Source organism: Callithrix jacchus, chromosome 5 (genome assembly GCF_049354715.1).
Source record: "Callithrix jacchus isolate 240 chromosome 5, calJac240_pri, whole genome shotgun sequence".
Lineage (NCBI taxonomy): Eukaryota > Metazoa > Chordata > Mammalia > Primates > Cebidae > Callithrix > Callithrix jacchus.
Window position 1 is genome coordinate 141,605,856 of NC_133506.1, and position 24,831 is coordinate 141,630,686.

Genomic DNA, 24,831 nt, shown 5'->3' on the forward strand with positions numbered 1-24,831 from the left:
GAAAATGGGAATAAACCAGCCCACTTACCCCGTTCCTAAGCATCAACATGAACTGAGTTTTACTACAGTTTCTTCAACCATACTGTGCCCATCAAATGGTGGCACTCAATCACTAAGTCATATTCTTGTTAAAGGGCCACTTCTTTTTCCAGTAAGACATGAGGATGGCATGTTAAGGAGAGAGAGGACCTTGACTTGGTTACTAATTACAGCTTCTCTCCAGCTCTCGGAACTGGTCTGTGGCCTATCAAGCATGAAGAAATGGAACTTGAAAGTTTGCCAGTAGACAACCTAGCTTTCTAGATGAAAGCTGAGGCCTGTAGAGCAGTGAGGCCCATGAGTCTATTCAAAGTATCGAGAGGAAAAGCTCTGTGCTATTTCCGTGTGCATAATAGGAAAACAGGCTATACGACGTCATCAACCTTTGCTTGCTTAGTAGTGAAGTACCTTGAGTACAAGGATCCGCCTCCCTCATGTATTGATCTAATCTAGAAGCACTGGCTGTAGTGATAGTGTATCCATGGATGGGTATCATATTAATTGCTTTACTTCATTTAATCATTGGGAGAGTCCTACCATAGAGGTGCTATTGTCATCTCCTTTTTAGTCATGAGGAGTCTGAGACCAAGAGCACTTTCCTAACTGACCCAGGACCTCACCTCATGGGGGAAGATCCAGAGCTGGGGTCCTTGTTGGTCTGGCTCCAAAGAGCATGTCTGACCACCGAGCCACACACCCTTCTTTCTTTGGAAGGAGGAAGTATTTCAAACAAGAACAGTGGATTTCCCTAGAGGCAGGAAAAAAAAATCATGAACATGATCTTTGGAGCTAGAGGTCGTTATCTTTAGCAAACTAATGCAGGAATGGAAAACCAAACACCACATATGTTCGCTTAGAAGTGGGAGCTAAATGATGAGAACATGTAGACATATAGAGGGGAACAGCAGATACTGGGGTCTACCTGGGGGTGGAGCGTGGGAGGAGAGAGAGGAGCAGAAAAAATAACTGTTGGGTACTAGGCTTAGTACCAGGGTGACAAAATAATCTGTACGACAAACCCCTGTGACATAAGTTTACCTATATAACAAATGTGGGCATGTATCCCTGAACCTAAAATAAAAGCTTAAAATAAAAAGCAAATGATCTTTGTGTGTTTAGAGTACAATACGCATTTATTTGAGGAGGGCTTTTATATGTATTTTTGTTAGCTTGTTAAAACTGAGCATGAACTTGATATCACCATCAGCCCCTGAGTGTAGATGGAGGCCTACTTACAGCAAGGGGCTGTGTCTGAAGCGGTGCCCTCTGAACTGAGGCTCTCCTGCTGGTGATTCTGGTGACAACCCCTTCTGGGTTCTCTGGAAGGAGGTTCCTCATGTAGGTCATCCCTTGTGGTGACTGTTCCTAGAATGTATCACTTGTCCTTTTATTTGTTGGGCCAGGTTTTAGCTAACTGCTTTTACCTGTTTTCCAAAAGCTTCTGTCACGCACCCCAGAATCACAGATCTCAAGAGGATATGTCTGGTGCTTTCCTTCTCTGAAATTCAACAAAGATTTCAAGAAACAATGTTCTTAGAAATTTCAAGCATTTTTCAGTGCGTGTGAACGAATTCAGTTCAACTGGCATTTGTGGAGTGTCCATTCTATCACTAATCACAGTGCCTGCATTTTTGTTCAAGCTTTATTTATTTTAAAGCACTTTTATAATCAGTGTAGGCAAGGCTGTGTTGGAGGGGGCAAGGCTGTGTGTTGTGAAGATCAGGGATGAGAAGGATGTGGCATGAGCCCATTAAAGAGCCACCACAGGAAAGGGCTGGTTACCTCTTTTGGCTTGGAGGCTTTGTCAGGGGTGTCCTCAGAGCCTCTGGTCACCTGATGGGCTTTTTGAGGAGGAAGCTGTGCTCTGCATTGACTCACAGGAGTAGAAGCACCAGATTTTGCACCATTAAGAAGATCTTTCTTACAACGGTGCATCCAACAACAGAATGGGCTGCATATGACACTGGCAGATCCCCAGCTAAGAAGCTGGCCAGGCTGAGTCACCAGTGTGACCGGGGAGAGGATAGCGGCAGGATTCACGTCCCATGCTCTCTTTAGCTAGGAGCATGCGATCTGGGGCCAGATGACCTGAATTCTCATCTTGGCTGCACCACTGGCTTGTGGTATGAACTTGGGAACTCATAGTTTCTCCTTCATCTGGCTGCTCAGACTAAGTGGGTTAAGGTTAAGCCCTTAGAACAGTTTTTAGTAAGTCAACAATAAATGTTAGTCATTATAAAGGACCCCTTCCAACTCCACCTGTGTGTGATTATAATATAATAACATGCTACAATGGCTAGTCATGAATAATCACGACAGAACATTGAAGAAATATGATTATCAATTATTAATGAAAAATTTTAGATAATCATATATTATAGGCAATAAAATAAGGTGGGAAGAGTAAAAGATGCAAACAAGCAGAGAACACACTTCTGTGTCTGGGGGTTCCCAGTCGGCTGGGAAGACGTGATGCGTAAGATGAGAACTCACCGTTGCAAACAGCACATGATAGAATGCTTCATGGGTGGTCTGGCAGCCAGTTGGGAGAGGAAGTCACCAAAGAGGGCTAGAGTTAGACACCCAGGTTTCTCTCAGTGGCTGAAAACAACAACCGTTGATTGCTCATGGTTGGGCCTGTAGGTCGGTAACAACTCAGCTGGGCAAGGCTGTACTCACTGCGGGCTCCAGCTGTTGGTCCAGGCCTTCTCTGCATGGGTCTTGTCTTGAAACTCGGGTGATAGCAGTCAGCAATAATTTATCAGACATTTATAAATAACTAAAAGAGTATAATTGGATGGTTCGTAACACAAAGAAAGGATAAATGCTTGAGGTAATGGACACCCCACTTACCCTGATGTGGTTATTATGCATTGCATGCCCGTATCAAAATACCCTATGTATCCCATAGATAAAGACCCTACTATGTACCCACAAACAATTTTAAAAAGGAAGCTGAGGTAAACTTCTGACTCCCTCTCCTGAACAATGTGTAAATGGACAGACACATGCAATGTGCAATGTCAAAGCGTTCACTGATCTTTTAAAAAACATTCATGGAAGATGGAGATAGAGAACAATTGTGTTCCAACTAGGAGCTGGAGGATGGAATTAACTTAAAATCCCTCCACAAGGCAGTGCGTGGTGGCTCACACCTGTAATCCCAGCACTTTGGGAGGCCGAGGCTGGCAGATCACCAGGTCCGAGACCAGCCTGACCAACATGGTGAAACTCCATCTCTACTAAAAATACAAAAATTAGCCAGGTGTAGTGGTGCATGCCTGTAATCCTAGCTACTTGGGAGGCTGAGGGAGAATCACTTGAACCTGGGAGGTGGAGGTTGCAGTGAGCTGAGATCGTGCCACTGCACTCCGGTCTGGATAACAGAGTGAGACTCTGTCTCAAAACAAACAAACAAACAAACAAAAAACCCCTCCACAGCTTTTTGGAAGAAAAAGTGAGGTTCTGTGAGAACAGAATCACTTCATTCTTTGAAAAAAATGTGTGATTGACATAATTCACACACTTGCACACACATGCACACATGTATAAACATACACACATGCACACATGCACACGTGTGCACACACAGTCATAAACACACATACACAAAGATACACATGCACACACATGCAAACACACACACACACACGCATGAGCACTGTGCACACTCCAAACCCACATTTCTTGTGCTGGCTGATTCTTAGAGTGGTTCTCGTTTATCATGAGATGCCCAGCCCAGCATCATCTTCTCATTTTATTGGCAGCAACAGACCACAAAGCCAGGGTGGTGAAATTGCTATGAGGACATCTTATTTGAGAAGATTCCAGTTCTTTCTCACTGATGCTGAGTCAGACGTGTGAAGAACACCCCCTCTTCAGGCATTTTGGCCAAATTCAAATAGGTCAGAGGCCCAGAAAGAGTAATTAACTGCAGGAACTATTTCTCAGCTGAGGGGAGCACGTAACCTATTATCCCTTAATAAGGCAGTTTTCTCGGTGAATCATGGGAGCTTGGACAGGCTGAAGAAAAATCAAAAGGACAGTTTCACTAAAGCATCATCTGACCTTTCCCAATGTCTCTACTACCCCAGAAATTGTGTCATCCTCTTCAAATAGACCAAGTTAAGGCTTGAAGTTCCCTTTATGCACAATGAATATTGTTTGGCTTCAATCTTAATGAACTAGTTATGCAAAATACGTTTAATTTTCTTTTATTAAGTCATGCTTAATGTGGTTCTCTATCATTATAATCTGTACGATGATGAAGATGGACAATACTCCCGCTTTGTAAAAATTCAATACAGACAAATGAGGTGAATCAAACATCCTCAAAGACTACCCCAAGTGCTCTGGAAAGAGACTTTTGACATTTGTGCCATTGGTCACTCATTTCAAAGGGGGAACAGGAGCATTATGAAAGAGGAGAACCAGGAAGAATGTTGGGAATGCTGCCTTGTGCTTGGAAGGGAGACAGAGAAGTCAATCAATTGATTGATCCCTTTATCCAACAGTCTGCTCATGTTCACAGAGTCCCTGCTCTAGCCAGTTGCTAGGCTGGTCCTAGGGGCAGAGGGGCAGATAATAGTGATGTGGAGCTTTCTGTCCTTCATGGAGTCACATTAAATGTATGGCAAATGGCTCCTCCCTTGCTTTGCCAAAGTGTGTTCACAGGATGCTCCTGCACGTGAACCAAGTTGGGTTGAATACATACTACTTCTTCAGGAAATAGCTCCCTGAGGAGGTTATTTGTGTTCACGAGCTGAAGAAAAAGTTGAAATTACTCAGGCAAAAACAGGGAGGTGAACTAGAGGGAGAAAGGATTTCCAGGCAGAGGAAACAACATCTATGCATCTACAACGGTCCTGAGATTGGACAGAACAACAATAATAACAACAAAAACATGGCAGAGATGGCAAGAGGCCAACGGGTTGGATCACAGTGATTGAAGAGAAGATGAAGGGTAGGGCTGGGGCCAGAGAGGCATACAGGATTGTGGCCTTGGAAAGGATTTTGAAGCCAGATCTGACACAGAAAAGTTTTAGCATGGGAATTCCATAATAAGATGATTGTATTAAGAAGATCATGTAAAAATTATTGTGGACAGGATGAGAGTGTTTGCAAGAAGACAAACCACAGCTCCAAATGATGATGTTTCAGCCAGAGATGCCGTTGTCTTAGATGGCTGTGGTGACCTTGGGGCTGGAGAGACATGGAAGCATGCAAGGGATATTTAAGAAGCAGAATGGATAGGACTTGGCCATTGATTGGATGCAGGGATGAGGACTTTGTTGGATGACAGAAGTATGTGTCTTTGGGGTGACAAAGAGGAGATCACAGGCCAATTGTGTAGTGGTAGCCACAGCAGACATCTACTATGTTCTATGTTTTCTGTATAGTGTGTAGATGTTTATGTGCAATAATTTATACAGCTATTCCATAGTTCATTACTTCTCAGAAAACTTCCTCCTAATCTAAGTCAGTGTCATTTATGTCTGTTCCACTTCTAAAGAAGAGGAAGAAGTGACTTTCTCCAGGCCGATGTGGACGTGTCCACTGCATAGGAGCCCTGAACTGCTGTCATGAAGCAAACTCAGGATAGAGAAAGCTGCATCATTTCTTTTAAGAAGTCTGTCCTTCACTAGGAAAGATAGAACCTACAAACCTGCACACAGCAAGGGACCATTTAACTGCACCACAATGCCAGTGAGAATAAGCTTAGCAGACTTAGTGCCTACATGCAAGGAGGAGGCATAGGCTTACCTGAGAAGTGAGGGGTGAAAAAGCCTTTGTGGAGGAGTGAGATGTAAGCTAGGTTTCGTCTCCCCTATCAAATAAACTTTTCATTTCACAATAGTTTTAGGTTTACAGAAAGGTTGTAAAGATAGTACATAGAGTTTCCATATGCCACAGAACTCCCATACAGTTAGCCATTTGCATTACTGTGGTACATTTATCACCAAGTCGTTTTTACCAACTCAAGTCCATTCTTGACTGGCCTTCATTAGTTTTTCTGTAATGTCCTTCTTCCATTCCAGAATCCCATCCAGGAGACCATGTTACGTTTGGTCATCACGTCACTTTAGGCTCCTCTGGGTTGTGATAGTTTCTCAAACTCCCCCTACTTTAGATGGTCTTGACAGTTTCAAAGAGTACTGGTGAGGTGCACTGCAGAATGTCTCAGTTTGGATTTGTCTGAGGTTTTTCTCATGATGGAACTGGTGTCATGGGGTTCCGCACCAGCTGGAAGACCACAGAGGTGAAATGCCCCCCAGTACATCATACCAAGGGTCTGTACTATTAGCCTGTTTTATCACTGTTGAGATTGACCTTGATCACCTGGCTGAGGTAGTTTGTCAGGTTTCTCCGCTGTTAAGTAACTCTAATTTCCCTCTTTTCTCTTCTGTATTCTTTAGAAGGAAGCCACTTTGCACAGCCCATACTGAAGGGATGGGGTGTGATGCTCCATTTCCCTGAGGACAGTCTACTTACATAAATTATTTGGAATTCTTCCACATGGGAGATTTGCCTTTTCTCCCATTTATTTATTTGTTCATTCAATCATTTATTTATATCAGTATGGGCTCTTGGATATATGTTCTGTACTTTTAGTTATATTTCAATGCTACATTATTTATTTGGTTTCTCAAATTTTTCCAGCTTTGGACCTGACCGCCCATTCAGCAGGCTTCTGCTCCCTGTGGCATACGCACCCATCCCTGTGTGTGTTTCTGCCACTTCCTTTCTGGTACTACGAGATGCTCCAGGCTCTTCTTGCGTATTTCCTGTTCCAGCCCCAGAATCAGCCGTTTTTCCAAGGATATGCAGTTTCTTTTATTAGAGAACGGTATGAGGAACCAAGATCTGGGCACCGAATGTGTAAGTGGGGTTTTAAAGGACAGTGGACAATAGAAAGAAACAGGAATGGCCTTTGGAGTAGAAAGCTTGGCATAAGCAAGTGTCCTGAGAACGAAGAAAATGAATTCTATGTGGGGAAGAGCATATAACCAGGTTGAAGCTTTACACTGGTGAAAAGAAATCTTTCAGGCTTTAGGTCCAACCTGAAGTGTAATATGTTATCCCAACCCCCAACCCATTTATTCATCACCCTTCTTCACAATAGCTTCACCTTTTACCCATTAGCTAATGCAAAAGTCCCAGGAGCTATTCTTAACTTCTCTCTCCCTTCTCACCCGTATGCAATCAGTGAAAAATTTTTCTTGATTCTGCCTCCCAATAATTTTGAAATCTGTCTTCCATTGTCCAGAGCTGCATCTCTTGGCCAGGTACCTTCGATGGCAGCTCAACCAGTTCTAACGCCCCTCCCAGCCTCTCCTCCCTCCAGTAGCCATGATACTTCTGGTGGTGTCCTTTACTATGATCAAGGCCATTGGGTTTCCCATTGAGTTCAAGGTCAAGCCTATTGAGGCCGATGTGCTGAGTGTGACCTGTCACCAGTCTCGCTACCTGACTCTCTGGCTTTGTACCCCGAGCTCCCACAGCAAGATCTTCCACCAACGCCTCAATCAAGCGTTACAGTAGAGCCTTAGGAGGGTGTGGCCTTTGTACAGATGCTTTTGTCTCATCTGTCCACCAGGTATAACTAAACTTCTTTCCATTTTTGTTTTGCTGTCACAGCCTTGAGAAGACGTGTTTGCTCCATGATCAAGTATGGTCTTCAGTTCAAATGGGCCCATAGTTTCTATTTGTTTATTATATTTAAAATTTATTCAATAAATACTTACTCAGCATTTAATTGTATACTAAGAGTGCATTCAAAGCACTAGGGGAATAACAGTGAAATGACAGAGTAAGAATCTCCTCCTCTTGGAGCTTCAAATCTGATGAGGAAGACAGAATACAGGAAAATCCAAAATCTCAAAGGCTCCTAAATCAAACTTTTGGAGTACCAACATGATGTTGCTGGTGGAAAATGCCACACGTAATTACTTAACACAAACTTTGTTTTAGGTACAAATTATTTAACATATTTTAATGTGAAGGTGTATATGAAACAAATGAACTTTGTGTTTAGAATTAAGTCCCATCCCCAAGATGTCTCATTTGTGTGTATGCAAATATTCCCAAATCTGAAATCCCAAACACTTTTGGTCCCAAGCAATTTGGATAAGGGATATATGACACGTAGCTAATATATAAATATGATATTTAGTATATTTGGAGCTGATAAATACTATGGAGAAAAAAGGCAGAGGAGGCCAACAGGGCGCGCACAGAGTTGGGGGAGTTTTACATTTACGTGGGATGATCAGAGAAAGCTTTATTCAGAAGGTGATGCGTAAGCAAAGACTTGGAGGAGGTGAAGGAAGAACTCATGCAGGTATGGGGGGAAGAGCATTCCAGCAGAGGCCTGAGGGAGAGGCCACGCCTGCTGAGCTCCAGAACAGCCAAGAAGTTTGAGTTTGATTTGTCTGTGAAACACAGAGGTCTAGATATACAGTCGACAATTTATGCGTGAGCTTGAGTTTAGAGTTGGAAGCTTCAGGCTGGAAATTGGGAGCTGTCACCTACAGGTGGCATCTGAAGACAGGAGACTAGATGAAGTTTCAGAAGGCTGGATGTTCAGTGGCTGAGCTCTGGGAAACCTGAGTTCTCCAGACTGGGGAGATGATAGCGGACCAGCAAAGGGACTGAGGAATAGCTCGGAGGAAACCCAGGCAGGTCTTGTGTCCTGGAAACCACAGGAAGAATGAGGGAGTGACCACCGCTATTAGTTAGTACTATCATGTACATAGTATTTACAATGTGTCCGTCACTGTTGTGAGTCTTGTAGTACATTAACTAGTTACATCTTCATAATTCCCTATGAGGTGTTTTGTTTCATTATATCTGCTTTGCAAATGGGAAGTCAGGCCCAGAGGTAAATAAACTTGCCCAGTCACAGAGCTCATAAGCACTGGAGCTGGGGTTCGAACCCGGACCATCTGGTCCCAGCGTTCTTGACCTTCAACACCACATCATGTGTGCCCAAACACTGCATGTGGAAAAGCTCATTGTTGAAACTAAACATTGTGGAAATCTTTGGTGAGCTTAAAAGAGCAGCTGGAGTGAGTCCTGGAGGAGATGGAAGGATTAGGGACAGTCGGTGAGGCATGGGAGGAGAGGTGGAGAAAATGGCAGCCAGAAACAACTCTCATGAATAGTTCGGCTGTGAAGGGGAGGGACAAACTTAGGAGGGCCACAGGGACATGTGCGATCAAAGAGGAATTTCAAGAAGCATGGTAGAAATTACAGTATGTTCGTAGACTGGTGGGGCTGAAAGGGTGAAAAGGAAAAGAATGATGATCTAGAGGAGAGAATGTGAACCTTGCACTTGCAACTGTGATCTAGAGAGGACAGAACGTGAATCCTGCATTTGTAACTGAATAATTATTTGCTGAGCCGCTTCATGTTAGTGATCTTGGCCAAAGTGTAAACTGCTGGGGCGGGGGAATTTTATATTTCCAGGTGCCACTGTGGCCCCATATGCCCCACCTCCACGCCTGGTGAATGTGTGAAGGAACAATGCCACTCATGAAGGTGAAAGCAGGGCTCCTGGTGACCCCAACCTCCATACCTTCCTGCCCCACCACCTGCCTGCATACCCAGCTTTCTGCTCGCAGCCTGGGCATGCCTTCTGCCTGTATTCTCCCATGAAGACCAACTCCAAACCCACCAGGCACTGCTGAGGAGTAAGTGGGAGGGAGATGTCACATAGCACAGGACACCGGTGAAACTGCTCAATGCCCCTGGAAATTTCGGAGAGCTGCTTCACGCCTTCCCCCAGCTCCCAGAGCCCAGTCCTGCCAGCTGTCTGGCTCTACCTCTACGCCACTTCTCTGCGGGGCCCGTGGCTCTGTTCTCACTGCCCTTTGTTTCCAAGCCTTGGGTCAGGGATGGACCTCCATCCATTCCGTGGAAATGCTCCCTACGGCCCAGAATTTCTCCATCTTGGAGGGATGAATGGTCATGAGCAGAGATGCTTTCATGAGGGCAGGATCAGAGGTGCTGGGAAATGCCTCACCGTTTCACACAAGCTCTTTTCCTTCTGCCACCCCCCAGGGGCATTTACAAAATTCCAGAGTGAGACTGAGAAGCTGAACTAACTCACCTGCAGGGCTGGGTCTCCCCCACCAGGCAGCCACAATCCCCTGCAAGGCATCTGCTAAGCGTGGGAGAGTGCTGCTTTTCAATCTAGGTGTGAGGGCAGAACTCATGCGTGTTTGTCAAAAAGGCCTCCCACAGTTTTCGAGGCATCACACATACACCTACTCACACTCCCCCATGGAAGCATGCTCCTCCCTCTCTGACACACACACACGCACATGCACGCAGGGATTCACACGCATCACTCCTCATGCCTCTCCATCCCCTCCCCCCACCCAGCTACCCTGCCGGCAGCAGAGTGAGCAGCTCCATGCATCCATCTGGGCCTGACCTGCCTACACTGTTTGCCTAAAATACTTGTAAGTATATATACAGCACGGTAAGGAACTAATTTTTGAAGGCAGTGTGGGGGCTCCAGGGCACTCTGCCATTTCCTCTTGTCCCTAAAGCTGTTAAACTAAATTATAGGGCTGGGAGAATGAGAGGCCAGCTGTGCTTCAGCTGCAGGCCCCAGTTGTTGTGACAAAGTGAAAAGTGTGGGTACCAACAGATCATTAACTGTGCAGCCAAAAATAGGCTGATGATTGGATCTCACGCTCTGCTCCGAGGTGAGTGTGGACCCGACTCTGGCAGGTGCTGTTTCTAGCCCAGGATGGCACCGACCCTTATCAGCCAAAGGGGCATTGGCAGGGACACCTAAATCCCACCTTACGTTCTTCTTATTTCATTACACCAGGACAAGTTTTATTTTTTTCTAAACTGTTCTTAAAATTGACAGGGGTTTTTTGTCTCTGTTTTGGTTTTGTTTTTAAAATTTCCCCACAATTTCCTGTTGCCCTGCCTCTTTGGCTGAGTTAGACTTTTCCTGTTGACTGTAATTACTGTGAGGCTGGTGAAGAGTTGAAAAATCTAAGTTGACATTAAAGGTGCATTACACTTGAATAAACCCAGAGACAGAATATTGCACGTTGGTTTGGAGTTGCCCTGTGTTTTGTCTAGATTAACAAATTTAGACGGCTTTTGATTTGCATAGCATTAATAACCTCTGGGGCAATCTCTGGAACTTGTAAACACTGCTCATAAATAGTCGCTAAAGTGTGAGGTTGAATAAACATTACCTCAATGGTTTGTGAAGAACTGGCCAGCGTGGAACCAAATTGTGTGTTGAAATAAGACCTTTCTCACTGGGAAGGAGTGCAGAGAGAACAGGACCTGGGCACTGAAAAGTAGCTACTTCAATTGCTTGACTGCTTAGCAATCCACAAGTGACCACAAATGGTTGATATCATCCGTGGTGCCTCAGTTTCTCTCTCATTTTTTTTTTTAGACGGGGTCTTGTTCTTTTGCCAGGCTGGAGTGCAGTGGCGTGATCTTGGCTCACTGCAACCTCCACCTCCCAGGTTCAAGTGATTCTCCTGCCTCAGCCTCCCAAGTAGCTGGGACTACAGGCATGCCCCACCATGCTCAGCTAATTTTTTTTTTGTATTTTTAGTAGAGACAGGGTTTTGCCATGTTGGCCAGGATGGTCTCCATCTCTTGACCTTGTGATCCACCCTCCTAGGCCTCCCAAAGTGCTGGAGTTGTCAGCATGAGCCACTGCGCCCAGCCCTTTCTCATTATTTCTAAAGTGGCAATCATAGCCTAGAGGCCTGATGTTTTATGCACTCACTTATTCATTCTGTGTTGGAAGAAGAACTGAGAATATTTTTTGCTGCAGCCTTGTCACATGAATGTACAAATTTTGACCTTGAAGTATCCACAGACGCCTTCCAGTCTGTGTCATTTTGCATATGGGGCCTCCCAGGTCCAGGGAGCTACACGGAGCTGGTCAGGCTCTCTGCAGTGGACCAAGCAGAGCCATCATTTCTCAAGGTTTCTGTCCTCTGCGGCTATCAGCTTTGCTGTCATGACTCACATTTGCAACCCGGCATATTTTCTGGGCGAATGTGGACTGGCCTGGACTTGGCAGAGGCTCCTGGAGGAGATGTTTGCAAATGAAGATGCACGAAGAGTTTAAAGCTTAATGAACACTCAAAATTTAAACTTACTTAGGAGAAAGGGTTTTAATTATACAACTTACCTTTTTCCTTAGAATATTCTTCTTTCCTCACTTTCTGAGATGTTGCTAAGTAAAGGAAAGCGAATAGCCAGAGAAGATGTAGGGTAGTGTTCCCAAATAGGCAGGGGAGGCCCCGTCTTGTTCCCAACTAACCGTAATGGTCATGATAGTGTTTGCCGAGCATTTACTACGTGCCAGGATTTTATGTAGTGTGGTTAACCATACGGCATCTCATCTAGACCTCACAAGGAGGCTTTGAGGTAAGTGCTGTTATTGTCACTATTTTATATTTTTTAAAAAAGTTTAAAGGAGGTTAGGCCACATGACTGGTAGTGCAGCCAGGATTGCAACCCTGAGAGTCTGGCAACCCTTGCTGCCTGCGTGCACCTCTGTTCTGATTCTGTCAGTGAGATGCCAGGGCTTTCAAGGTACCATGCAGATGCTTGCGCTGCCCAGCGCAGGTGATTTCTCATTGGGAAACACTCTGACGATTAACGAAACGTCTTCATTTCTTGTTTGTATGAAGGACACTTGTGTTTGGGCACTGCATGCGGAGGCTGTGAAAGGCTCCCGGATGAGGGTGTGTGGTGCCTGGGGTTTACCCATTTATCATTTGAACCATCAACAGGCACAAAGATGGGAGGTTGGGCCGAAGTGAAATGCCCTGGCTGGAAACACCTGGTCTGCTACAAAGGGAACACCCTGGGTTGAAGCACATGTTCTGATGTGTTTCACTGGTTGTATGATCATTTAATGAATGACCAGCCTCCAGGCCTATTTCTCCACAGAATTCTAGTTTTCAGTTCTGTAATGATGGGCAGACTGTCCACGACATGACTGAAGTCCAATTCCAACGCCGCTTCTCCCATGATGCTTCCCTTCTCTCTCGTGCCCTCAGTGGCCCCATGGCTTTTCCTTGCAGGTTCCCCGAGACCCCCATCGGGCCTCATCTTGTGTCACAGTTACCTGCACAGCAGAGCGAGAGGAGCACAGACCTCATGGCCAGACAGATTGGGCTCAACACTCACCTGGGCCTTGAGGAGGCTCATGTGTCTCTGGAGCTAACTTACTCTTGTTACTTTCTTATGTAATGGAAGTGAGATACTCTTGGAGGATTGATATGAAGAACAACTATAAAGTAGATGAGGTCATAGTGTGATGTCCAACACGGAGGAGGAGTCCACATGTGGTCCACATTGTATTAGTACAATAATACTAATACAATAAGTATTATTGTACTTATTAATGGGTATACTTAGGCATTTTACAAAATCTCTACTTCTTGAGAGCAGAGATCATTTATCCTGCTCTATTTATCGTCATCAGTCCTCCTACATATTTCAGGCACTTGAAAAATGTCCCTAAAATTAAACAATGAACATATCTATGTGAGCATACATGTGTAGTATGTATAGAGAATACATCTATCTGTGTATACATATATTTTTAAAAGTTCATATATGTGTGTATACATAGAAATATGCTTATATATAAATATAAAATGCATGTATATGTATGTGTATATTTATATGTATAAAATATGTACTAGTGCTAGAACCAAATACACACATGCATGCATATATTTGATACATTGCTCTGTGGAATGTAAATTTCACCCGCTGTTTTGATCATTTCCTAATCTCCCGCCAGTTAATAATTTGAGGACTAATGTTACTCTAGGTTTTGTGGTTTTGTTGGTGCCGGCAGATGATCTTTATGTAAATTAAGAGAAACCCAGGGCTCTGGTTGAGGTCCGGCTTGCACTCCCGTGGCCCCAGCGTTGCAACCTGAGCACAACCATGCCTCCGCTCACATCAATGCACCTTGACATTGTTATTTATGACTCACTCCCCAGCCACTTATTTGTTCCCGTGTCACAAAGTCTGCCTGTGCAAGGAGGCGCGCATGCTGACCGCGAGTAGAGGGAACAATCCTCATTTGTTCACGGAGAAACAAGGTGGGCGATTGACCCGATCACGTCCCCCCTGGGGAAAGAGCCATAGGAACCAGGGTGAGGGCGAGGGCAGAAGGCCTGGACCAGGAAATGTCTCACACCTTCCCACTTCAGGACACTCGGGCGCGCACCTAATTTTTTTGTTGTGCCTTTTGTTCTGGCGAGGCTGTAGCTGTAGGGGAGATTATATAGACAGCACTAGCACCAAACATTTATTTAAAGGGAAATAGCACCAGCTGCCATTTCTATGTCAGTGAAATGGATTCTTTGGGGGCCCTTCCCCTCCTGAGTCTGACAAGGCAGACAAAGATAACAGCCTGCCAGGACTCCATCCCCTGTGCAAGGCGTCACTATTAAATCCCAGGAATGTGCTCCCAACTCCTCCTCTCTCTGCTGCTTGCCTTTGTTTTTTCAAATGAGCAGGATCTTGGGTGGGCAAGGGATCTTACTGGGGGATCTCTTAGAATTCCCTTTCTCAAAGCCCTGGGATATTTTAATTCTTAGCCTTGGTGCCCAGCACTTAAAGCACATGAAAAACAAAGCTTTAGATTGAAGTTGAAAGAAAATACCAGAAATGGCATTTGGAAGCCATGAAATATGGCACTCGACAGATGAGACAGGCAATACGGTAGTATTAGCCATAGATTTCACGAGCAAATTTCAGGGTTGCATGGGCCATTCAAAGCAAAACGGAAAGCATAATTGCTCCTAATCTCTATTCATTCTGCATGTGCAAATCCTGTTCAAAGGGAGATTTTGAGGAGGAAGATCAAGAGACAAATAAGCATGAATCTTTGGACAGTGCCAGATGTGATCCTCTTTCTTTGAAGACATGTGAAGGGTAGGGCCGGGTCCTGAGGTGTGAGCACTGCTGAGCGCAGCCCATGCAAGGTGACCGTGCTTTAAAAGACCTGGCTTCCTCACATTGCCCTTATCAGCCTCATCTGCGTCCACAATCCCCTTTTGTGTAGGTGAAATATTTCTGCTGGGTTTTGGCTCAGAAGCTGAGCAAGATGATCATGCCTACAGATGTGCTTTCACTTAACTTTCCTTAAAAAGACAACCAACTCTGCTTTCATTGCAGCAGAATTATTTGTGCACCTGAGGGGTTACAGGTTGGGAGTGGAAACAAGACGGAAGAGTATGGCCAACTTATTCTGGTTGTAGACCCAGGGAAAGTATTCCCCTAATAATTTATGATTCTTATTCTCTCTTCCTCTGAGAATAAAGGTTCTTACCAGTTCTCGGTTGCCTTACTCATGCTAATACTACTTTTAAGATAGGAGACCATCGTATGCCATGATCTTGATCTTTAATCAAACTAGACCGTCAAAAGAAATAGTTAAGTGGTAATATATTGAAGCTAAAAAAGAAGAAAAGACAAAAACCAACCACAGTAGTCTGTGTAGACTGGAATGTGAAGTATTCCTACTATGATATACTCAGATTTTGTGATCCCGTTTAAGAATATTTTGAAAAATCTATGGCGATTGAACTTTTTTCTAGCATCTGATATATTATAATTTGCACCAGCATTCGTTTAGGCAAACACTATGCAGCAGAATGACCACAGTCCATGAAAGCTGTATTTCTTTCCACATTCACAGAAAAGTCACTTGAGTTACTGTATTGTTAGGGCGAGTGGGACGCCTGAGAAAGTCTTCCTCACCTCCATTTCTCCTTTCTCCTTCTCCGCCTCTGTGTCTTACATTTTTTTGCCAAACAAAGCTCATTCATTTTCAGTGACATACTTTTTTTTTCCAATAAAGCTCATTCGTTTTTAGTGACTTTTTTTTTTATTTATATCAATATAATTGGAACAAGTGCACAGTTTGGTTACATGGAAATATTGTGTAGTTGTGAAGTCTGGGCTTTTAGTGTAGCCATCACCCTAATAATGTACATCGTACCCATTATTTCTTCCCCCTCCTCCTCTCCCGCCTCCCACTCTTCCAGGTCTCCAGTGTCATTCCACCCTTTGCTTTCATGGGTACACATTGTTTAGCTTCTACTTGTAAGTAAGAACATGTGGTATTTGACTTTCTGTTTCTGAGTTGTTTCACTTAAGATAATGGCATCCAGTTCACTCCATGTTGCAGCAAAAGACATGATTCCATTCCTTTTTATGGCCGAGTAGTATTCCATTGTGTAGATGTACCATATTTTCTTTATTCAGTCTTCCACTGATGAACACTTAGGTTGATTCCATACCTTTGCTACTGTGAATAGCGCTGTGATAAACATATGAGAGCAAGTGTCTTCTTCTTCTTCTTTTTTAAAAGACAGGGTTTAACTCTGTTGCCAAGGCTGGAGTGCAGTGCCACCATCATAGGTCACTCACAGTAACCTCAAACTCCTGGATTCAAGTGATCTTCCTGCCTCAGCTTCCCAAATAGCTAGAATTACAATGTGGCATGTGCCACCATGCCCAACTCATTTTCATTTTTGATTCTGTAGAGACGAGGTCGTGCTTTCTTGCCCAGGCTTGTCCCAAACTACTGGGCTCAAATGATTCTCCCATCTCAGCCTCCCAAAGCCCTGGGATTATAGGCATGAGCCACTGTGCAAGCCTGGATATCTTTTTGATGTAATGATTTATTTTCCTTTAGATCTTTGGGTAGACACCCAGTAGTGAGATTGGTGGACCTCACAGTGACATTTTTTTTAAACTGCAGCTCCATTTTGAGATTTTAAACTCTGTTGAATCTCTCTAACCATTATAGCCAGAGTTCCTTTCTCCCAATAGGTTTAAATCAATTGTTTCGATTTAAAACAACAATGGATTGGCACTTAATGTTTCGTCCCAAAATAAATGAAAGGTTTGAATGAAGAATGTTTCCATATGTCTTTCTCTCCTTAAAATCAAAAGTTATGAACAGGCTGGGTAAGGTGGCTCACGCCTGTAGTCCTACTTCTTTGGGAGACCAAGGCAGGCAGATCGCTTGAGCCCAGGAGTTCAAGACCAACCTGGGCAACAAGATGAAACCCCATCTCTACAACAACAAAAAAATTAGCTGGGCATGGTGGTATGTGCCTGTAGTTCCAGCTACTTGTGAGGCTGAGGCTGGAGGATTGCTTGAGCCCAGGAGGCAGAGGTTGCAGAGAACTTTGATTGTTCCATTGCACTCCAGCCTGGGCAACAGAGTGAGACTCTGTCTTAAAAATAAATTAATCAAGGCCGGGCACGGTGGCTCAAGCCTGTAATCCCAGCACTTTGGGAGGCCGAGGTGGGTGGATCACGAGGTCAAGAGATCAAGACCATCCTGGTCAACATGGTGAAATCTCATCTCTACTAAAAATACAAAAAATTAGCTGGGCATGGTGGCACGTGCCTGTAATCCCAGCTACTAAGGAGGCTGAGGCAGGAGAATTGCCTGAACCCAGGAGGCAGAGGTTGTGGTGAGCCAAGATCACGCTGTTGCACTCCAGCCTTGGTAACAAGAGTGAAACTCCGTCTCAAAATAAATAAATAAATAAATAGATAGATAGATAGATTTAAAAAAAGTTATAAACAAAGAGGAGGAACCATTTCTGGTCTGATTGCTGTTGAAAGGAAACAGCTTTCTTTTCGTTTCACTGAGGATCAGGTAGGCCTGAGCCTGTTTGCATGGGCACTCTGATTCAGTGTGAAGCCTTAGGGAGTATCTTTCTTTTTCTGATGGGTGATGCTTCACTTCTGGTTTGTATCCTGACCTCCAGCTCGAAACGCGTTGCATCTTACCCTCTGTAATCGATAGGCCAGCAAGGGATTCTGACTTCTGTACATTATGCCACTTGGATCAGTTAAACTTTAAAGGGTGATTTCTTCAAAAGATGTGGAAAGCTGCCTTAAGTTTAGTGACCTTATAGCAAATACTAAGCTGCTATTTCTCATCAAATTTCCTCTTCAAGGAGCATATGCAACTCTTCAAAACTTTTCCTTATTCACATTGTCACACCAAACCAGAAGATCACCCCATTACAAAAACAGAGCCCATCACAATTACTTCTCCTTTATAAAATGAAAAATGCTCAGACCATTGCTCCGTGAGCAATTACAGTTCTCGTGTGATAGATTGTGACTTAAGCCATTACGTCGGTTCTTTATGAACTCTGGGTGGAAAGGAACTGGAACCCCCTAGAAACCCCGTCGAGGGAGCTCAGTGCTTCCATGTGCTCTTCTTTAGCTGTGGAATGACCTGGCTCTTTCTTGGTTAGTTTCTGAAAAATAATGGGAATATTTGCAAACTATGCTATGATAAAAAAAAAAAAGCTTAGCTTTGCTATAAATAATTGTTTTACTTAAAGAAATATGAGCTTAGGTAGAACTATTGTAAGATAAAATAAATAATAAAAAAACAGAGGCAGATATTTATATAATCCCTCTGTGGGAAAGACTTATAAAATAATAAGCAAAGAAAGGAACCACAAAGAAAAAAATCTGGTATTTTGCTTGCATAAGACTTTAAAACTGCTCTCAAAATTTCACTGATAAACAAACAAACAAAAAGTATTTTCACCAAACCTAATGATGCAGGGTTACTCTCCCTGAAAGATGAAGAATTCATGCAAATCAGTAATTGGAGTGCAATAGTCAGTGAGACTATACAAATAATGACAGGAAATTGAAATGTCCTATAAACAACAAAATATTCAACTGTGTTAGTAATCCCCAAAGTTCACAACTTTAAAAAACTAACCTAATATCAAAGAATTGTATAAAATGCTAATTACTGGCAAGAATTTAGTAATTGGGCACTTCTATATATTGTTAGTAGAATTATAAACTGATATGCCCTATCAGAAAAATAATTTAGCAGGCCAGGTGCCATGGCTCACTCCCATAATCCCAGCACTTTGGAGGCCGAGGTGGATCATGAGGTCAAGACATTGAGACCATCCTGGCCAATATGGTGAAACTCCGTCTCTACTAAAAATACAAAAGTTAGCTGGGAGTGGTGGTGGTGGGAACCTGTAGTCCCAGCTACTCCGGAGGCTGAGGCAGGAAAATGAATAATTCGAACCTGGGAGGTGGAGGTTGCAGTGAGCCAAGATTGTGCCACTGCACTCTAGCCTGGCAACAGAGCAAGACTCTGTCTCAAAAAAAAAAAAAGAAAAGAAAAAGAAAAAGAAGTTAACACAATACATCCATTATTAGAAACTTCACAGTTTCATGTGCTAAGTCATTCATTGCACTTTTTTTTTTGCTAGCAGAAAATTAGAAATAATCAATTGATCAAGAATATTATTGCATGTTATGGAATACATAATTATGTGCTCATCAAAACTTTTTTCACTGACAAAGATATATAATTATGTAGTCATCAAAACTTTTTTCCACTGACAAAAAAGAAACTACTCATGTTAATTTTAAAAAGAATACAAAATTATATATTCAGTATGCTTATATATGTAAAATTCTGTTTAATTACAAAATTGTATAGGGATACACCAAAATATGGTGATTGTTTCTGGATTATATTCTCTATACTTCTTGCATTTCCACTATTGTGAAATACTTAAAGTACTATTTCTAGTAGTTTCAATTAATGTTCCCAAGTTATTTTTACATGTCAGTCTCAATTATCTCATTTGCATCATGGGAATTAGTGTGTGGTATATAAAATTAGTGTATATATTGTTAGCATATGTAGCCTATATACGATAATGTACCTATGCTATATAATATGAACATTGTGTTTTATTAATGTGTTAATATATTAGTACTTGTTAACTTACATTCTATTACTAATATATGCTTAAGTTGATATAAGCTGCATAGTATCAACAAATACTACATAATGTCAGCACGTATCAACATTTATGTATTTTGGTTATGTAAAACAATGAATTTCTGCCTACAAAAAAGGATTGATTATATTTGAACTTAACTCAGGGTTGTCTCAATGGCTGCCGCATTCTCCTCCATTCATAGTGACACGCGACACCAAGCACAATTCTTTACACTAATGTCAAACTCATGGATTTCCAAGTCCCTCTTGAGGGCTCTCATACTTCAGACAGCATGTGCTACCACAAATCTCCACTGCAGTGGGGACTTTGGACAGGGAGGTCCCTGGTGTCCTGTGTAATGGAGTATGACTTTCATAAGGTGTTAAGAGTTGCTGTGTGAATGGACATTATCACCCATAACTTCAGTGCTCAGATTAGCAAAATATGTTGCCTTTGAAAAAAAGAATTAAGTTGATCTCCAAGAAAGGACAAACACATGGGAGAAACAAAGAGCCCTTTCAGATTTGTAAACCTAATATCAAAGAATTCAGAAGTCGAACCCAGCCTTACAGGTGTCCTTTGCTTTGATCATTAATTAAAATGTGACTTCTATCCAGTGTCACTGTGGGAGGAATTGACAAAACAAAGTATGTCAGGTACCTGACAATTTCTTATAATGCTCTGAAAGACAGGTGTTCATTCCTGCAGAAGCTTTGAAGCTAAAAATAAAATAAAACAAAATTTAAATTAAAGGATATTCCCAAGCACATAGTAATCATCTTAATACGTACATTTCAAGGTCTCTTTTCCTCTCTGATGATGGCAGTGGTGGGGGTGGGGACAGGGGGTGTTAAAGACAGGCAAAACCTCTGGCTGGAAAGGAATGCAGAAAATGGAGTAAAGTAAAGCCTTGTAAGTCATTTGAGATCAATCGTCAGAGAATGTGTCTCAACGGTGTCATTATCAGATTAATATTTGAGTTCCAATTTAAGCTAGAATTATTTGGATAACAAAAATCAAAAGAAAAGTTTTTACAATTTTGCCTCAGAGCAAAAGAAACGTATCGGAGGTGGGATTTTTGTGATTTTTTTACCACACCTCTCAAATTCCTGTAAGCTTGTGTTGCTCTGGAGAGTCACGGATGTTGTTACCTTCACAGCCCTGTTTTATTTTATCTTTAGTCAAAATTGGGAAAACAAATTCTCCTAATTTCGCTTGAGTTTTAGGGGTATTATAGACTAATGATTGCAAAACATGATTTATTTGATAAGTCACTCTACACTGCAAATAAGAAGAGATGTCTCCTTGGGGATAAAAACAAACTTTTGGTTAATCAATAGCTTCTTTTTATTTTATCATCAGCCTGTACTGGGGCCAGGGCCTCTATTGCAAGTGTACTAATACAATGTTATTGAACCTTAAAGGAACTTACAGAGTAGAATAGTTGGCAGTCTAAACTAAGAGCAGCCAGCAGATAAAAACATTTAGCAAAATGCATAGACTAGAAAACTGCATACAGGGGTTACAAGAAAAGTGGGCCACATTCATTATATGTAAAGTTAAGTAAGTGGTATAGAGCTTCAAGAAAGCACCGGGGCAGGGTACAGGCAGGGATCACATGTCTCTTATTTAAGCAGGGATTCGGGGGCTGTGGGACTCCAGAAGTTCACAGAGAGAGAAGTTTCATGTGGCAGAGTAGGGGAATGTCACAGGTGCAGGAAGCTCTCTGCAACAAGGTGGATTTCTACCAGGAGGACTTGCTGTGGAGGAGAGAAGCCACGTAGGGGTCCTGGAATGACTGGGGAGAGCTAGGAAGATACAAGCAGAAGGTAAGGGGTTAGCTGAAAGGGTGCTATCGTGAGATTAACATAGCTAGTAATTTTGGTGAGAAAATTTACTTCGTTCCCAGCACAGGACACATCAGTGAAAGAACTTCTGTCAAAAGTAGAAAGACAGAGGTAACAATGGTTTTGTTCAGACTCCAGCTAGGCCATTAAAATCAGGTTGAAGATGAATATTGGCAAGGAAAACTATCCACAGTAAGCTTATACAATATTCCTATTTTTATGAAAAATACATTTGTGCAGAAAAAAGGGGTCATACCAGAAAGTACACTGACAAGGAGAGATGTCCCCAGCATGCAGATGTAATATTCCCATTTGTTAAAACCTACATGTGCAAAGGAAAGAAAAAAACCCAGGCTGAGGATTGCAGCCGTGATCACTCCCTTCCTTATTCTCTGAGCGTTGCAGTTTATTTCTCAGCTTCTCTTTCGTGTTTGCTTACAGAAATTGGCTCTTTTGAATGTTATTTTAGAGTTAAAGCAATGAAATCTCCCATTTATTAGGAGGAATTTTTAAAGAAATATTGTCTCCTCTGTATTCTCCGCTTCCTGCACCATCACACGCCCTTTGGTTCTGCTTCCTTCCCTGGCTTGGTTATCACAGGGGACTAGGGCTTGGTGTAAGCGCTAGGGCTGTACAACACCATCCCAGGCCCCCCAGGCCTCCTTCCAGGGGCTCATACTGCCATGTTGTTGCCTCTCGACCCCAAGAGTCCACAGTCCTCACTGCTTCATAGAGCTCTGAATCAGATATTGTTGCTGGGCAGCTGTGGGTCTTGTCTGCATTGTTCTGTCAAGCTCACCAGTGTGGAGCGAGGGCATCCCTGGGGACAGTGACTGGAGAGGACAGGTCTGCATGTTTGCATATCTCACTCTCAGCATCAAGGTTTCCAGTGGGTTTTTCCATAGTTTTGCATCTTTTCATTTGGAAAATATTGAGTCTACTTGATCAAAGAGTCATAGAAACACGGAAGTCCTCAGAGTGTTTCTATTGGCAGACAATATCTTGACTTCATGCAAAGTTGCAGCTCCATTCTTTGTCTGAAACCACGTGCAACCTAGATGCCCTTCTGTTGATCTTTCATTATAAAACAGCTATTCTGGATAACAACACTGATATTCTGGATAACAACATGATGGGAGTACTTCTTGATGTTATTTAGTGAACACTTAGACTGCATCTGTATGCACACTATACTATACTAAAGTATGCATGCTTAATATGCATGCTATACCAGGAATTATATTAGTATTCCCCACTTATTTCTGGGGATACAGTCTAAGATCTCCCAGTGATGCTTGAAACCTCAGATAGTAACAAACCATATATCTATACTATGTTTTTTCCTACACATACATACATATAAAGTTTATTTTATAAATTAAGCTCAGTAAAAGATTAATAAGTAATAATCAAATAGAACAATCATAACAATCTGCAGCATCACTACTCTTGCACTTTGGAATCATGATTAAGTCAAAGAAAACTTACTTAAACCCCAGCACTGTGGTACTGCGAAAGTAGATCTGATGACCAGCCGGGTTACCAGTAACTGATGGGTGGGTGGTGTGTGCAGTGTGGATCTCTAGGCCAAGGGGTTATTTACACCCTGGGTGGGGAGCAGTGGGACAGGGCCAGATTTCATCCTGTTACTCAGAACAGGGCACAAGTCAAAATGCATGAATTATTTATTTACAGAATTTTTCATTTAATATTTTCAGCATGGGTGACTCTGGGTAACTGAGATCTCAGAAAGCAAAACTTCAGATAAAGGGAGGATTACTGAATTATTTACATCACTTTGATTTTCCAGCAATCCTATGAAATAGGCATCTAGTGGTCATTTTACTAATAAGAATAATTAAGCCTCAGTATTAAAGTTCACACAACTAGAAAGTGAGAGACCAGAGGTCATGTTGCTTTGTCTTCAGTTTGGTTTGTAGGAAGGCACACATCTTATGAAATGCACTTTCCTTATTCTTTCAATAATTTTCAGAGGTACAAGGTACATGAAATGTAATAAGCTTTCAATAGTATATATTAGGAGTGCATAATAGAAGTTTCAGAAATTTCAACTATAATTTCACAGCAAAGTCCAAAGGCTGGTCTTGCTCATCCCATGAGGGCTGGCATTTTCACTAGAGGTGAGTGTGGAAACTCCATCCTTCTGAGACTGAGATTTATGAAAGTGAGATAGGGAAGAGGCGGTGACCCATTTACTTTCGATTCCTCCTTATATTTTGACTTTTTCTGCTAGATGTTGAGTTGGTGTTGCTAAGTGGCTAAAACCATGATCTAACCTGCTCTAGTCTTCTCCCTAGCACTGCATGTCATTTGAGCACCGCATTAGCCAATGTCCTGGGACGACTGAAAAGATGTTGCAATTGAGAAAAAAGAAGAAAGTTTTTGCATTCATTTTCTCTCATTTCTATCCTTACTATAGTTCAAATGTGATTGTCAAAAATACACCAAAGTGAAGTTCAAGAACGTACAGGAAGGCAGGGGTGTAAAATTGTTGGAAAATAACTGTCACTAAAATGTCAGAAGTGAGTCTTAAAGTGCCACTGATCCACTGAGTCCTCTAATGGGTCAAATTGAAAGAGAAACCCATCTGAGGGTGGCGGCTTTAGGAGCCCATCTTCTGGGAATGAGGCTGTGTCCCAACGTTTGGAATTATGTGGTCTTGCTAATGAATTATGAAGAGTTGCCTTTGCAGGATTCTGCAGGTGAAGAAACTGAGTTCCGCAGAGGTGGGGTGGCCTGGGCAAAGAGGCATGACCACATTAGTCTGCCTCTCCACATACGTTATTGTGCGCTGGTATTTTCTCTTTTTATATTTATTTTCTCTACTTTTTGGTTTTGTTTCTTGAAGAAAAGTAAACTCAGCCCAAAGAGAAAGTTTTACCTGGCAGATCCCAGACCAGGCTGAGATTTCTAGCAGGATGCATTGCCATCCCCACAAACACTGAGAATTCTGCATTTTTATTGGCTTGTGAGATGACAATGTTAGAATGTAATAAATTTGTAAAGTGTTTGAATGGCTTTATTTTCTTACAGCTGATGAACTCTGGGCAGATGCGTTGTTTAAGCACAGGGGAGGATTTTACCTGGTGGCT